Source organism: Onthophagus taurus, chromosome 5, assembly GCF_036711975.1.
Source record: "Onthophagus taurus isolate NC chromosome 5, IU_Otau_3.0, whole genome shotgun sequence".
NCBI lineage: Eukaryota > Metazoa > Arthropoda > Insecta > Coleoptera > Scarabaeidae > Onthophagus > Onthophagus taurus.
The window spans coordinates 11999080-12015323 of NC_091970.1; the positions used below are offsets into that span (position 1 = coordinate 11999080).

Genomic DNA, 16244 nt, shown 5'->3' on the forward strand with positions numbered 1-16244 from the left:
GAATTTTATAGCGAATTTTGAAAGTTATCGATGAAAATTGCAACATCGAAAATTTTATCAAAACTTCAAATATTGTTTTCTCAAAAACTAAAAGTTATTTTTCAAAACGGGTTGGTTCATTGGAAAGAAGACACTTTTATTAACACTTTGGTAAATTTTCATACTCATATTCCAAGAAATGGATTTTATACGAATTTTTAAAACGTAATCGTTTTTGAATTTTACTCGTAATTTGAAAAAATTGTCGATTATTTCAAAAATTTACTTCTGAAGAACTAAAAGTGATTTTTCAAAACGGCTTTTTGCATTAAAAAGAGGATACTTTAATTAATAATTGGTGATATTTTCACAAGAATCTTTCAAAAAATGAATTTTATAGCGAATTTTGAAAGTTATCGATGAAAATTGCAACATCGAAAATTTTATCAAAACTTCAAATATTGTTTTCTCAAAAACTAAAAGTTATTTTTCAAAACGGGTTGGTTCATTGGAAAGAAGACACTTTTATTAACACTTTGGTAAATTTTCATACTCATATTCCAAGAAATGGATTTTATACGAATTTTTAAAACGTAATCGTTTTTGAATTTTACTCGTAATTTGAAAAAATTGTCGATTATTTCAAAAATTTACTTCTGAAGAACTAAAAGTGATTTTTCAAAACGGCTTTTTGCATTAAAAAGAGGATACTTTAATTAATAATTGGTGATATTTTCACAAGAATCTTTCAAAAAATGAATTTTATAGCGAATTTTGAAAGTTATCGATGAAAATTGCAACATCGAAAATTTTATCAAAACTTCAAATATTGTTTTCTCAAAAACTAAAAGTTATTTTTCAAAACGGGTTGGTTCATTGGAAAGAAGACACTTTTATTAACACTTTGGTAAATTTTCATACTCATATTCCAAGAAATGGATTTTATACGAATTTTTAAAACTTAATCGAACAAAATTGCAAAATTCGAACAAATTGTGGATTATTTCAAAAATTTACTTCTCAAGAACTAAAAGTGATTTTTCAAAACGGCTTTTTGCATTAAAAAGAGGATACTTTAATTAATAATTGGTGATATTTTCACAAGAATCTTTCAAAAAATGAATTTTATAGCGAATTTTCAAAGTTATCGATGAAAATTGCAACATCGAAAATTTTATCAAAACTTCAAATATTGTTTTTTCAAAAACTAAAAGTTATTTTCGAAAACCGGTTATTTTATTGGAAACAGGACACTTTTATTAACACTTTGGGAAATTTTCATACTCATGTTCCAAGAAATGGATATTATACGAATTTTTAAAACTTAATCGACAAAAATTGAAAAAATTGTTGGTCATTTCAAAAATTTATTTCTCAAGAACTGAAAGTGATTTTTTAAAACGGCTTTTTGCATTAAAAAGAGGATACTTTAATTAATAATTGGTGATATTTCCACAAGAATCCTTCAAGAAATTAATTTTATAGCGAATTTTGTAAGTTATCGATGAAAATTGCAACATCAAAAATTTTATTAAAACTTCAACTATTGGTTTCTCAAAAACTAAAAGTTATTTTTCAAAACGGGTTGGTTCATTGGAAAGAAGACACTTTTATTAACACTTTGATAAATTTTCATACTCATATTCCAAGAAATGGATTTTATACGAATTTTTAAAACGTAATCGGTGAAAATTGAAAAAATTTTCAATCATTTAAAAAATTTATTGCTCAAGAACTGAAAGTGATTTTTCAAAACGACTTTTTGCATTAAAAAGAGGATACTTTAATTAATAATTGGTGATATTTCCACAAGAATCCTTCAAAAAATGAATTTTATAGCGATTTTGAAAGTTATCGATGAAAATTGCAACATCGAAAATTTTATCAAAACTTCAAATATTGGTTTCTCAAAAACTAAAAGTTATTTTCGAAAACGGGTTGGTTCATTGGAAGGAGGACACTTTTATTAACACTTTGGGAAATTTTCATATTCATATTCCAAGAAATGGATTTTATACGAATTTTTAAAACTTAATCGAACAAAATTGCAAAATTCCAACAAATTGTCGATTATTTCAAAAATTTGTTTCTCAAGAACTAACAGTGATTTTTCAAAACGGCTTTTTGCATTAAAAAGAGGATACTTTATTTAATAACAGGTGATATTTCCACAAGGATCCATCAAGAAATGAATTTTATAGCGAATGTTGCAAGATATCAATGAAAATTGCAACATCGAAAATTTGATCAAAACTTCAACTATTGGTTTCTCAAAAACTAAAAGTTATTTTTCAAAACGGGTTGGTTCATTGGAAAGAAGACACTTTTATTAACACTGGGAAATTTTCATACTCATATTCCAAGAAATGGATTTTATACGAATTTTTAAAACTTAATCGAACAAAATTGCAAAATTCCAACAAATTGTCGATTATTTCAAAAATTTGTTTCTCAAGAACTAACAGTGATTTTTCAAAACGGCTTTTTGCATTAAAAAGAGGATACTTTATTTAATAACAGGTGATATTTCCACAAGGATCCATCAAGAAATGAATTTTATAGCGAATGTTGCAAGATATCAATGAAAATTGCAACATCGAAAATTTGATCAAAACTTCAACTATTGGTTTCTCAAAAACTAAAAGTTATTTTTCAAAACGGGTTGGTTCATTGGAAAGAAGACACTTTTATTAACACTGGGAAATTTTCATACTCATATTCCAAGAAATGGATTTTATACGAATTTTTAAAACTTAATCGAACAAAATTGCAAAATTCCAACAAATTGTCGATTATTTCAAAAATTTGTTTCTCATGAACTAGCAGTGATTTTTCAAAACGGCTTTTTGCATTAAAAAGAGGATACTTTAATTAATACTTGGTGATATTTCCACAAGGATCCTTCAACAAATTAATTTTATAGCGAATTTTGAAAGTTATCGATGAAAATTGCAACATCGAAAATGTTATCAAAACTTCAAATATTGTTTTTTCAAAAACTAAAAGTTATTTTCGAAAACGGGTTGGTTCATTGGAAAGAGGACACTTTTATTAACACTTTGGGAAATTTTCATACTCATATTCCAAGAAATGGATTTTATACGAATTTTTAAAACGTAATCGAACAAAATTGCAAAATTTGAAAAAATTGTCGATTATTTCAAAAATTTACTTCTCAAGAACTAAAAGTGATTTTTCAAAACGGCTTTTTTCATTAAAAAAAGGATACTTTAATTAATAATTGGTGATATTTCCACAAGAATTCTTCAAAAAATGAATTTTATAGCGAATTTTGAAAGTTATCGATGAAAATTGCAACATCGAAAATCTTATCAAAACTTCAAATATTGTTTTTTCCAAAACCAAAAGTTATTTTCGAAAACGGGTTGGTTCATTGGAAAGAGGACACTTTTATTAACACTTTGGGAAATTTTCATACTCATATTCCAAGAAATGGATTTTATACGAATTTTTAAAACGTAATCGTTTTTGAATTTTAATCGTAATTTGAAAAAATTGTCGATTATTTCAAAAATTTACTTCTGAAGAACTAAAAGTGATTTTTCAAAACGACTTTTTGCATTAAAAAGAGGATAATTTAATTAATAATCAAAAGTGATAACAGCGACAGTTCTACTAGTAATGAATGTGATGATGAATTACTAGCGAAGAGAAGAAAACTAGACGAAACTGCAACAAGAGATTTTATATATCGTATTGGGATTGTTGCAATGAGGTTGCTAATGACAAACCTGATATAAATAAAGTTGTATTAAATGAAAAAATCCTATTGGAGTTGAACTTGATTATTATCTGTAGTGTCCAACACCTCAAAGAGATACTAATTCCTGTGAATGGTGGAGTACTAAGTAATAGGTTTTTAATATCCGGCTGGATTTAAAAAAAAAACCGGATACCGGATAGTTGTCGGATATAGTTACCCTTAAGCCTGGCAAATCGGTTGATGCGTTTGGTTTAAACGCGGTCATGATAAAAAAGGTCAAAAACTGTCTGAACTACTCTGTTCAATCAGTGTTTAAACACAGGATGTTTTCCTGATAAATTTAAGTTGGCAAGTGTTTTGTCGCTATTCAAAAAAGGTGATATTGATGATCCTTCGAACTTTAGACCAATTAGTATACTGCCGGTATTGTCGAAAATTTTTGAAATTTTGAAGTCTTAAACTTTTTGAATGAGTTTATTAATTTTAATTTAACCAACAGAAATAAAGATGCGTTCTTCACACCAGTCGGCTGCAGAGTGTCGAATGCACGTCGAATGTCGCTTCCCCGCCCAACCGATTCGGTTCTTCTCGAATTCGCTTGACCTCGAGTCGAATACATACATCCAGGGGAAGGAATTCATTCTTCTCAACACCCGCGAGCGAACAGGGTCGACGCAACTTTTGCGACACCGCTTTGAAATTACCTTCATCTAAATCAAACCACAAAGTATCATCATTTATCAATTCATAAACAGCGAACACAATAAACATCATCATCATAATATACACACTGAGATTCTACAAAGCGTCTCTACACTGAGAAACCGTTACAAGTTTCAAATTCTTTAAAATTATCCATAAACTTAATCTCACGATTTGTTACTGATTCAAGATGTCATTACTGCAATCGAGATACGCCTTCGATCTCAAAATATTTAGACATTTCATAACCTTTCAAAACATATCTGGAATCACTGGTGCAATTCCTTTCAAGATACGCCCTCGATCTTGGAACGTTTCAAACATCTAAGAATGTAAATAAAAAAAAATATGTCTGAGACGGCCATTGACGCAATCTTCTTCAAGATACGCCTTCGATCTTGGAACGTTTAAAATATCTAACAATGTCATTATAAAAAGATGTCTGAGATGCCATTAATGCAAATTCCTTCAAGATACGCCTTCGATCTTGGAACCTTTAAAACATCTAACAATGTAATTGTAAAGATTTGTCTGAGATGCCATTAATGCAATCTCCTTCAAGATACGCCTTCGATCTTGGAACGTTTAAAACGTCTAACAATGTAATTGTAAAGATTTGTCTGAGATGCCATTAATGTAATCTCCTTCAAGATACGTCTAACAATTCTCAATTCAACAAAATTAATATCATTGCAACTAAGTATTCAAAATTTTGTCATTTGTTAACAAAAAAAATAATCAACTAATACTTTACAGTAGTAACGTTAAAGTTACCTTGACATTCCATTTCAATACATTCCAAAAGATCGGCCGTATCAGTGGCAGTCGTCCAATCACGAGGCCAGATCCGCAACTGCTCTTTAGCAGTTTTCACAATTCGATGCTTGCCAACACCAACTCTTTTTAATTCATACCTTTCCTGCTTCGTAATGTTCATAATTTCATAGGGCCCAAGGAACTCAAAGTTAGTCTTGCTTGCATGCATTTTACTGGCTCGATGCAATAGCAGAAAATCACCAACCTTGTACTGAACAGAATCCTTTCGCTTTCTGTTCAATTCAGTGATATTAGAATTTTTTGCTCGGAGCCGCTCACTTACACGTTGCCTGTCGACTTCTAGGTTTCGAACAGTCGTCAAATCATGTGACAAATCATTCAAGGCTGCCCGTATAAGTGGTGTTGTACTGGTAATACCAATAAGAACTTGTAAGGGACTAGTGTTCGTAGATTTCTGTGTAGTAGTATTTAGTACCAGTTGTATTTTCCAAATAACAGTCGGCCATTCTGACCTCAACCGTGTTTCCACACGTAATAAATTCATGATGGTGCGCATGTAGCGTTCTACTTGCCCGTTGGCACGATGAATGTCTGGCGTTATAAAATGATACTTAATGTTCCAGTCATCCAAAAATTTACAAATGGAGAGATTGTGAAAATTCGTACCACTATCCATGACTACTACAGTTGGAGTACCAAAACAGGAGATAAACCTTTGAAATGCTTCACGCGTTTCCTCAGCAGTCACACTCTTTAAGGGGATTAGATTACAATATTTCGTATATCCATCTACAATCACAAGAATGTGTTTGTAATCACTAGTTGATACAGGCAACGGTCCCAAACAATCAACATGTATAGTGTGCAGTGGAACAGTTGGTGTCTCAGGAATAACTATAGCTCCTTGCAAGGGACCAGTTCTAGTCTTTTTGACAGCACATACAAGACAATGTTTTACATACGATTTGACAAAATCTCTTAACCTCGGAAACCAAAAATGTAACAAAATAGAATCAATTGTTTTGTCAGTGCCAACATGACACTGTTCATCATGGAACAATCTCATCAATCCCAATCGACTTTATCGCGGTACAAAATATCGGATCATCTTTCGACCATCTGGAAATACTTTTTGATGACAAAGTAATCCATCTTTGGGGTTTGGCATCAAGCCTTCCTTCACGTAGATGAGTGAGCATCTTTTGAACTTCTGCATTACCTCGTTGTTCTGCATGCAGCCAGGAATCATGTATTCGCAAAACTCGAACGGGATTTCGGCTCAGGTAATCTACATGAGTCAAGGTTGAACCCTTTCTGTAGACGATGTTGTAATCGAAATCTTGCAAATAGGTCCACCATCGAGCAATTCGTGGAACAATATCTCGTTTGTTAACTGTAGCTTTAACGGAATTACAATCGGTAACGATGGTAAAATGGATCCCAAGTAAATAGACGCGAAAATGTTTCAGCGAATTCACAATGGCTAACGTCTCAAGTTCATATGAATGGTAACGAGCTTCATTGGCAGTAGTTCTCTTGCTAAAGTAAGCCACTACTTTATTCTTACCATCATACTTCTGCATCAAAATTCCGCCGTAGCCAATCGTGCTAGCGTCGGTATGTAGTTCCGTCGGCAAGTCCGGATTAAATACAACTAAAAGGGGTTCAGATGTCAAACATCTGATGACGTAGTTTTTAGCCTCTTCGTGCTCACTAGTCCATTCAAATGGGACATTTAGTTTTGTAAGTCGGTTTATACAAGACGTTTTGGTGGAAAATCCTAGGATAAATTTTCTAAAGTAGCTAGCTAAACCCATAAATTGTCTGACCTGCTTCACATTTGTGGGTGAAGGGACTTTAGTCAAACCTTCTACTTTGGCACGACTAGGCCTGATACCCGCCGATGAAATCTCACGTCCTAGGTATTCGATCTCGTGCTGTAAAAACTTACATTTGGTTATATTAAGTGAGAAACCGGCTACTTGTAATGCTTGTAAGACCTTGTCCAAATTACATAAACCCTCTTCTACTGTTTCTGACGGAATTAAAATGTCGTCCATATATACCAAGGCAACAGTGTACTTTAGATCTCCCAGAGCTGCGTTAATTGACCTTTGAAATACCGCTGGGGCATTAGCCAATCCGAATGGCATTCGCATGTATTCGTACTGACCATCCGGAGTCACAAAAGCGGTTTTATATATCGAGTCAGGGTGAATCGGGATCTGGTGAAAACCAGAGGCCATGTCCAGCGACGTAAAGAATTTTCCACGACCCAGTCGATCAAGCTGGTCATCTATTCGAGGAAGGGGAAATCGGTCGTTTACGGTGTGAGCATTTAATTCGCGATAATCTACGCACATGCGATATGCATCTCGCTTTTTCTTTACCAATAGTATAAGGCTAGCGTATAGTGACGTGCTTTCGCGAATTATTCCCTTATCTAATAGTTCATCAACTATTTTTCGTACTTCAATACGTTCACTCTCAGCAAGTCTATATGGACGTCGGGTTACTATAAAATCATCAACCAACTTTATTTCCATCAAGGTGTTATTTACCATTGTAGTAGAAGTACCGTTGGTAATAATATCTTCATAATTCGTAAGTAATTCGCTTACTTGCTCAAAATATTTATTCGGTACATCAATACTATTTTTGTCATTTCCAAACAAACGCATTACACCAGGGAGTTGCTTTCGTATTATTCGAGTTCCATCACAATCAGTGACGGCAGCAAGGCAAGTATCCGAAAAAATGTTACACCCAACTATAACGTCATAATCTAAATTTTCCGCTGGGACAATCATAAAATCTAATACGGTACTTTGACCAGTAATTTCTACATCTGCCTTGAATTTATAATTAGATAATAGTTTTCCGGAAGTAATTCCTGCGATCTCCAGATCTTGACGTTCGAGTTTAGATAAAAATCTTTTCATAAATTTATCAGACATCAACGAGATGTCAGCACCGGTATCTACCAATCCCATGTAAACTTGATCATCTATTTTTATTTTGGTCGGAACAGTTGTCTTCCCTAAATTTGCAAAGTTTACAGCTCGTCTCTGATCAATATTACTTTTTGTGTAACAATTTCGCTCATCATGTCCCGTCCGGAAGCAAGAAGTACAGCTGTTATTGTTACGAGGTTGTTCGGTATTCAATTTTGAAGAGGTCGCGTTTCTTGTCGCTTGTAAATTTCCCGATCGACAGTAACGTTGAATGTGTCCAGCTTTCCCGCATTTAAAACAGTTTTTATTTTGAGAATTTGACGCCCCCTCTATACGGCGTTTTTTCTAGCTGGTTAAACCGTTTGCGCGAATTAAGATTTTCTTTGTTGCATACCGGCTTTTGTACGGTGCTCAAGTATGCAATGAGGTCTGGAAGTAAACTAAGTCGCGCATGGTGACAGCTTCTTGTACTTTATCGTCTTCGATCCCGTAAATAATCAATTCAATTAAATCACGATTGTTCCAGCTGGCGCGTAAATTCTTTAATAACGCCATTTTCTTATGCACATACGAAACGTACGTATTGAAACTTGAGCTTTTACAGATGGCGGCTTCGCAAAATAACCGTCCCAGAATTTTTTTCGGTGGGAGTGCTTCTAAAATTCATTTTTAAAACTAGTCCAGTCACGCACACTGGGTGACCAATTCGTATACCAAGTTTTCGCGTCATCAAATAAAAAACGTCCAACTCTTACCATAATTTACAGGTCTGACCAAGCGAAATCTTTTTTTATCGCTTCTACTTGTGCAATCCAAGCTGTTGCGTCATCCGTGTCGGCTCGGAACGCCGGCAAGTCGATTTGGTCTGGCACGATCCGCGCCGTTTGCAGGGTTTTGAGCATGCCCGCTAGTAACTCCTCCATTTTGTTTTCTCTGTAGATTTGCCGTTCCAATACAGCACGTACACACGACAATGGCACACAAGCACGTAGACGATCCCACTTCTGATTTAAGCAATTTAAAATTAATGGAAGTCTTAAACTTTTTGAATGAGTTTATTAATTTTAATTTAACCAACAGAAATAAAGATGCGTTCTTCACACCAGTCGGCTGCAGAGTGTCGAATGCACGTCGAATGTCGCTTCCCCGCCCAACCGATTCGGTTCTTCTCGGATTCGCTCGACCTCGAGTCGAATACACACATCCAGGAGAAGGAATTCATTCTTCTCAACACCCGCGAGCGAACAGGGTCGACGCAACTTTTGCGACAACGCTAACACTATTGTAAAATCAATTATTTTGAAACTAATAATATTTTTAACAAACAACAATTTGGCTTTAGAAAAGGACTCTCTACGGCACTGGCTATACAAAATTTTGTCGAGTATGTGGTCGATGGTTTTGAGGCTTCGCAATACACTGACGCTAGTTTTTTGGATCTTACCAAAGCTTTTGATTGCGTGTCTCATTCTATCTTAATACATAAACTGTACGCTTACAATGTCGCCCCGGACGCTTGTAAGCTTTTGTCATCTTATCTCACAAATAGAAGTCAATTTGTTAAATTTAACTCGGTGATGTCTAACCCTGGGAATATTACAAGTGGTGTTCCTCAGGGGTCAATTTTGCAAGATTTGATGTTAAAATCGGCAAGGCATTGGTTTGCAAGTAATCATCTAACACTGAATGCTGATAAAACAGAAGTAATGACCTTTACACTAACGCAAACTACTATTAAATCCTATGTAGCGGATAGAGGAGTTAGGTTTTTGGGTGTTCATCTGGATTCCGGGCTTACCTGGAATGTTCACAATTATGGCACTAAGATTTTAAATGAGAGAAAACAAATTTTATTTTGGGATGCCAAAAAGTACAAATAAATTAAAAAAAGGAGTATATAAATACAAAAAAAAAAGTTATAAATTAAAACTTTGCCAAAAATAGGGTTATCGACCGAAGTCTTTCTGCCCATGCAAGTTCTAGTTAGCGGCAGTCTCCTCTGTTCATCAACAGTTTTTGAAGGAGTGGTGGGCGGTCAGATGGGTGGCTTACTCTAGGGATAATGAGCATATGGTGGAGAAGATTGGTAGAGAAATTTAGGGTAGTTTTATGAGATAAAGATTGTAGAGGGAAGTTAATGGGAGGGATATTGGTGAGGTTATATAGGAGATCATTGCTAGGGTTGAAAAGAGGGTTTTGGGGATTCCTTATTCCTGTTATGGATCTCAATGCCGATCTTTCTGCGATTTCTAAATGATGTCTTCATGTTCTAGGCGCGTCGTCTAAAAGTATAGATCCATATTCTATAATTGGTCTGTATATGGATTTGTAAATGTGCGAGGCACCTTTTGTGGAAATTCCGCCACCTCTGAATGACAGGGATATGAAGTAGGTTGGTAAGATTGAGAGGGGAGTTGATTGGACTGTGATTGAAGGAGAAGAGGCGTGGACTGGGAGGAAAGGGATGAAGAATTGCGATTTTGAGAAGTTGATTTCAATGCTCCATTTTCGGTACCAGCTCTTTGTTTCATCGATAAGCACCTGTAGCTTTCGGACCGAAGAGGTAACGTCCCTGTCATGCGAAACCAGTCACTTCACATCAAAGGCGTCTAGATTGTTGTCGTAAATGTCGTGACTGAAGATATTGTACAGAGAAGGAGAGATGGGAGATCCCTGCGGGAGGTATTGTTGGATGGTGAAACTGCGGGAGTAATAGTTTTTCAGCTTCACAAAACAAGAGCGATCTGAAAGGAATTGCCTTATCAAGTTTAGGGGGTAATATGGAACATTTAACCTATTCAATTTGAATAGTAGGCCTTTATGCCAGACTGAGTCAAAAGCCGTTCGGACGTCCAGAAATACAGCCACGGATTTACGTTTTTGATAGCGTACCGCTTGAAAGTTGGAAACCAGTACCGTAAGTGGCTGGGATGTGGGTTTTGCCGGGTTGGACTCCAAATTGATAGGGTGGGATGTTCTTTGAGACGACAGCCAGGAGCTTGTTCTTGAGATGTGTCTCGAAAAGCTTTCCTATCACTGGCAGCGGTGAGATGGGGCGGTAGTTTGCTGGGTCGGAAAGTGAGGAATCCTTCTTGGCGACGCAGATTGTGATAGAGGTCCTCCAGTCTCGTGGAAAATGTTGAGTCATGAGGCAGAAGTCCAAGCTTCTCAGCACCTTCCTCGAGATGTTATCATAACCAGGAGTCGTGTTCTTTCCTTGGCCTAGAAGAGTGAAATACTCGTTCTCCAGCATAATAGCATCCTCAGGTGTTTCAGAGGGATTTATAAAAGCAAATTGTCTATTGTGCTCTTGTTCTGGGAACAAAATGAGGCATCTTCAGCAAAGGAAAATATTCCTTCCAGGTAGTCAGCATGGATGTTAACAATCTTCTCAGGGTTCGAATGTGCAGTTCCATCAGTGGGACCAATGAGCCCTTTTGTTTCAGAAAACGTTTGGTATCTAAACAGTTTACGAACTTCCTGCTAATAATTTTTCCCCTTACATGAATTGATTTTGTCGCAGGCTTCCATATATTTATCTGTTCTAAATTGCTGTACTAGTTTTTGTTGAGCTCGTTAAACTTTTTTTTCAGTGCAGGAATCTCGCATGCTCTAAAGTTTCGGTTATCTTTGATTAGGCGGATGATGAATGGTGGTAACGGAAAGGTGAAATATTTAAAAATGCTAGATGGGCTCGCTTCGTTTACCGATTTCTTAAGTTGTTCATTAAACTTTGGTGTAATTACAGGATCTGCTCTTATGAAGTCTTTCATTGCTGAGTTGACTCTCTCTATGTTGCAAAGTTTAATTTTTAGTTATAGTTGGAGCAGGTTCAGATAACTTTGATGTTGTGTTGATGTGAACAAGAATACCCAGGTGGTCGGAGCACAGATCATGAACGACCTCTACCGGGGTGATTAGATGTCTCATATTTCTTGTGCAGAAAAGCAGGTCTGGAGTAGAGTTCGGATTGTACTCCATAATGTATGTGGGAGGTGTCTTGATTTGTATAAAATTTGACAAAGACAGGAATTGACCGATGTGAATCGAAGTGAATGTGGGGAAGACAAGGATGATGAAGTTTTGTAAGGGTGGGAGAAAAAGAACAGAAAACTGGAGATGGGAGGGAAAAGAGATCGAGGAGGTTAGGGAGTATACTTACTTGGGGTATGTGTTCAGGGAGGACAACAGGGAGGGGCCCCTTGTGATAGCTATGGCAAAAAAGGAGAATAAGGTGATGGGACAAGTATGGGGTTGGGGGAAGAGAGTTTTTGGAAGGAATGTGGCAGCGAGGAAGATTATGTTTGAAGGCCTGGTTAGCAGTGTGAAGATGTATGGAGCAGAGGTATGAGGCTGGAGAGAGCAGGCAATGCTGGAGGACGTGCAAGCTAGATACTGGAGATGGGTGCTTGGGGTGGCGAGAGAAACACCGGGGTATATAGTGAGGGAAGAGGTAAAGGTGGATAAGGTAAGAGTGGAGGCGGGCAGGAGAGCAGTGAAATATGAAGAAAGAATAAAAGGGAGGCCAAACTGCGGGATCTTGGCGGAGTGTTGGATTGAAATTAGAGAGGGAAAGATCAGATATGGGAAAGGAGACAGAGACAACTATTATAGACGAGCGGGCTACTCGGTAACTGAGATAAATAGTAGACGAAGGGTGGGTAGGGAGATGTGGAGGGAGTTGAGAGATAGGGACCGAGATATGCAGAGTCAGGAAAGAAGGACATAAATAAAAGAGGGGAGGTATAACGAAAGGTACACGGACATAATTACGGAGGGGCTGCCTAGATACTTGTTATTGGAAGGAGATGAGGAAGGGAAGAAGTTGGTGGCTAGGTTCCGTTGTGGAAACGAGGAGAGAGCTAACAGATACTGGTGATGCCCTTATACACACTCCAATATTTGCCACATTGATGTCGAGAAATTGTTATATGTGCATTTTATCGATGTTGCACTTTTGCATGCCAACCGAAGAGAACACGGCCAACAAACTTGTTGAGCTCGTTAAACTTTTTTTTCAGTGCAGGAATCTCGCATGCTCTAAAGTTTCGGTTATCTTTGATTAGGCGGATGATGAATGGTGGTAACGGAAAGGTGAAATATTTAAAAATGCTAGATGGGCTCGCTTCGTTTACCGATTTCTTAAGTTGTTCATTAAACTTTGGTGTAATTACAGGATCTGCTCTTATGAAGTCTTTCATTGCTGAGTTGACTCTCTCTATGTTGCAAAGTTTAATTTTTAGTTATAGTTGGAGCAGGTTCAGATAACTTTGATGTTGTGTTGATGTGAACAAGAATACCCAGGTGGTCGGAGCACAGATCATGAACGACCTCTACCGGGGTGATTAGATGTCTCATATTTCTTGTGCAGAAAAGCAGGTCTGGAGTAGAGTTCGGATTGTACTCCATAATGTATGTGGGAGGTGTCTTGATTTGTATAAAATTTGACAAAGACAGGAATTGACCGATGTATCTTTTCTTAGTTGAATTCGGGTTAAAGTCTCCGATTATTAAGCAATTATTGAACAGAGAGGCCATGTTAAATATTGACTCTTCAATTTGGCTGAACGGATGGATAAAGATTCGTCGTGTAGGAGCGGCCAAACCCGTATATGTACGTTTTAGCAGCGGTAGACGCTAATAAAATATACTTTTAGGCTTTTTATAAACACGAATTTTTCGCGAATATTCAGAAATTTGTACGAAGTGGAGGAGAGCGCAAGTGTTGAGTAGTTGAAGTGTATTAATCGTTTATGAAATAAATCACTCCTGTACAAATATGGCGATGGAAACCAGAGAAGACGAGTTAGAAACTTAGCCGGCGAAGAAAGTGTTTACTCACATAATGAACATGTTGACCCAGAATATCAAAAATTTCAACCGAACAAACGGCAAAAACCACTCTTCTCATGGACTTCTCACCATTTTATGCCAAGTATTCATCCTTTTGATGCATCGCATTCGGGTATTCGAACTGACGCTCTAAGTGAAAATTCTTTCGAAAAAGATTTCTTTTTGTGTTTTGTATCGCTTGACATTGTAAACCTAATAGTGCAAGGAAGAAATGCATACTATGCAAAAGTTGTAGAAAGTGGTAGACTTAAACCGAATTCACCATTTCAAAGCTGGAATGATGTAAATGAAAACGAGGTGTATTTATTCGTAACAGTATGGAGAGGGGGTGGGTTTCCGGAGGGATGGAAAGTGGGGGTAATTTGCCCAGTATATAAAAAGGGTAATAAGGGAAGGGTAGAAAGCTACAGAGGAATTAACCTACTAGACTCGGCATACAAGGTATACACGAAGATACTGCTGGGAAGACTGGAGAAGGAGATGGATTTGGGGGGAATTTTGCCGGATGGGCAGACAGGCTTTCGGAAGGGAAGGGGAGCAATCGACAACGTGTACGTGTTGAAGCATCTAGCAGATAGAGAGCTGGATAAGAAGGGAGGGAAATTGTACGCCCTGTTTATAGATTTGAAGGCGGCTTTTGATAAGGTGGATAGGGGAAAGTTGTGGGAGGAGGGGGATCACGGAACACCTAATTGCGAGAGTGAAGGAAATATACATGGAGACTATGGCTAGGATAAAAGTGGGAGATAAGCTGAGCGACGTGTTCTGGACGACGAAGAGACTGAGGCAGGGATGTCCGCTGAGCCCAAGTCTGTTTGCACTGTATACGGCGGACCTGGAGGATAGATTGGGGAAGGGGCAAATGGGAGGGTTGGTGGTGGGAGGTAAAAAGGTGCATATGTTAGCATACGCGGATGACATCGTGGTCATGGCGAGAGAGGCGGCGGAGATGAAAGATATGATAAAGACATTGGAAAGATATTTTAGGGGGAAGGGGCTGGAAGTGAATGTGGGGAAGACAAGGATGATGAAGTTTTGTAAGGGTGGGAGAAAAAGAACAGAAAACTGGAGATGGGAGGGAAAAGAGATCGAGGAGGTTAGGGAGTATACTTACTTGGGGTATGTGTTCAGGGAGGACAACAGGGAGGGGCCCCTTGTGATAGCTATGGCAAAAAAGGAGAATAAGGTGATGGGACAAGTATGGGGTTGGGGGAAGAGAGTTTTTGGAAGGAATGTGGCAGCGAGGAAGATTATGTTTGAAGGCCTGGTTAGCAGTGTGATGATGTATGGAGCAGAGGTATGAGGCTGGAGAGAGCAGGCAATGCTGGAGGACGTGCAAGCTAGATACTGGAGATGGGTGCTTGGGGTGGCGAGAGAAACACCGGGGTATATAGTGAGGGAAGAGGTAAAGGTGGATAAGGTAAGAGTGGAGGCGGGCAGGAGAGCAGTGAAATATGAAGAAAGAATAAAAGGGAGGCCAAACTGCGGGATCTTGGCGGAGTGTTGGATTGAAATTAGAGAGGGAAAGATCAGATATGGGAAAGGAGACAGAGACAACTATTATAGACGAGCGGGCTACTCGGTAACTGAGATAAATAGTAGACGAAGGGTGGGTAGGGAGATGTGGAGGGAGTTGAGAGATAGGGACCGAGATGTGCAGAGACAGGAAAGAAGGACATAAATAAAAGAGGGGAGGTATAACGAAAGGTACACGGACATAATTACGGAGGGGCTGCCTAGATACTTGTTATTGGAAGGAGATGAGGAAGGGAAGAAGTTGGTGGCTAGGTTCCGTTGTGGAAACGAGGAGAGAGCTAACAGATACTGGTGATGCCCTTATACACACTCCAATATTTGCCACATTGATGTCGAGAAATTGTTATATGTGCATTTTATCGATGTTGCACTTTTGCATGCCAACCGAAGAGAACACGGCCAACAAACTTACAAAAATTCAATCATTTCTCGACAATGTAAAAAGAAATTGTAAAGAAATTTTTTACTCGTTTGAAAAACTGTGTATTGATGAATCTGCAGTTGAGTTCAAAGGTAGACTAAGCTTCAAGCAATATATCCCCAGCAAACGCCATAGGTTTGATATAAAACTTTTTTTGTTGTGTTGTTCCGAAACGGGCTATGTTTTGGATTTCATTGTGTACTGTGGAAAAAGCACGGATATCCAGAAATATCCGATTTAGGGTGCGTTTACGTTGGAGCTGCGATAAACGATACTAGCAAAATAACGAAATTGTTGT

The 16244-nt window shown here is 37.5% G+C and overlaps 1 protein-coding gene across 4 annotated transcripts in view; it reads right to left on the bottom strand.

Annotated features, from left to right (window-relative positions):
• Positions 1-16244, bottom strand: part of LOC111413526 (nuclear movement protein nudC) — an 89908-nt gene that overhangs the window by 60473 nt on the left and 13191 nt on the right. For 2 of the 4 annotated variants that reach the window (XM_071196215.1, XM_071196216.1), the window contains exon 3: positions 4164-4413. The exons of the other annotated variants lie outside the window; for them this stretch is intronic. The gene's annotated coding sequence lies outside the window, so the exon portion shown is untranslated. Of the gene's footprint in view, positions 1-4163; positions 4414-16244 lie in introns of those variants that run through there. 4 annotated transcript variants of the gene reach the window in all.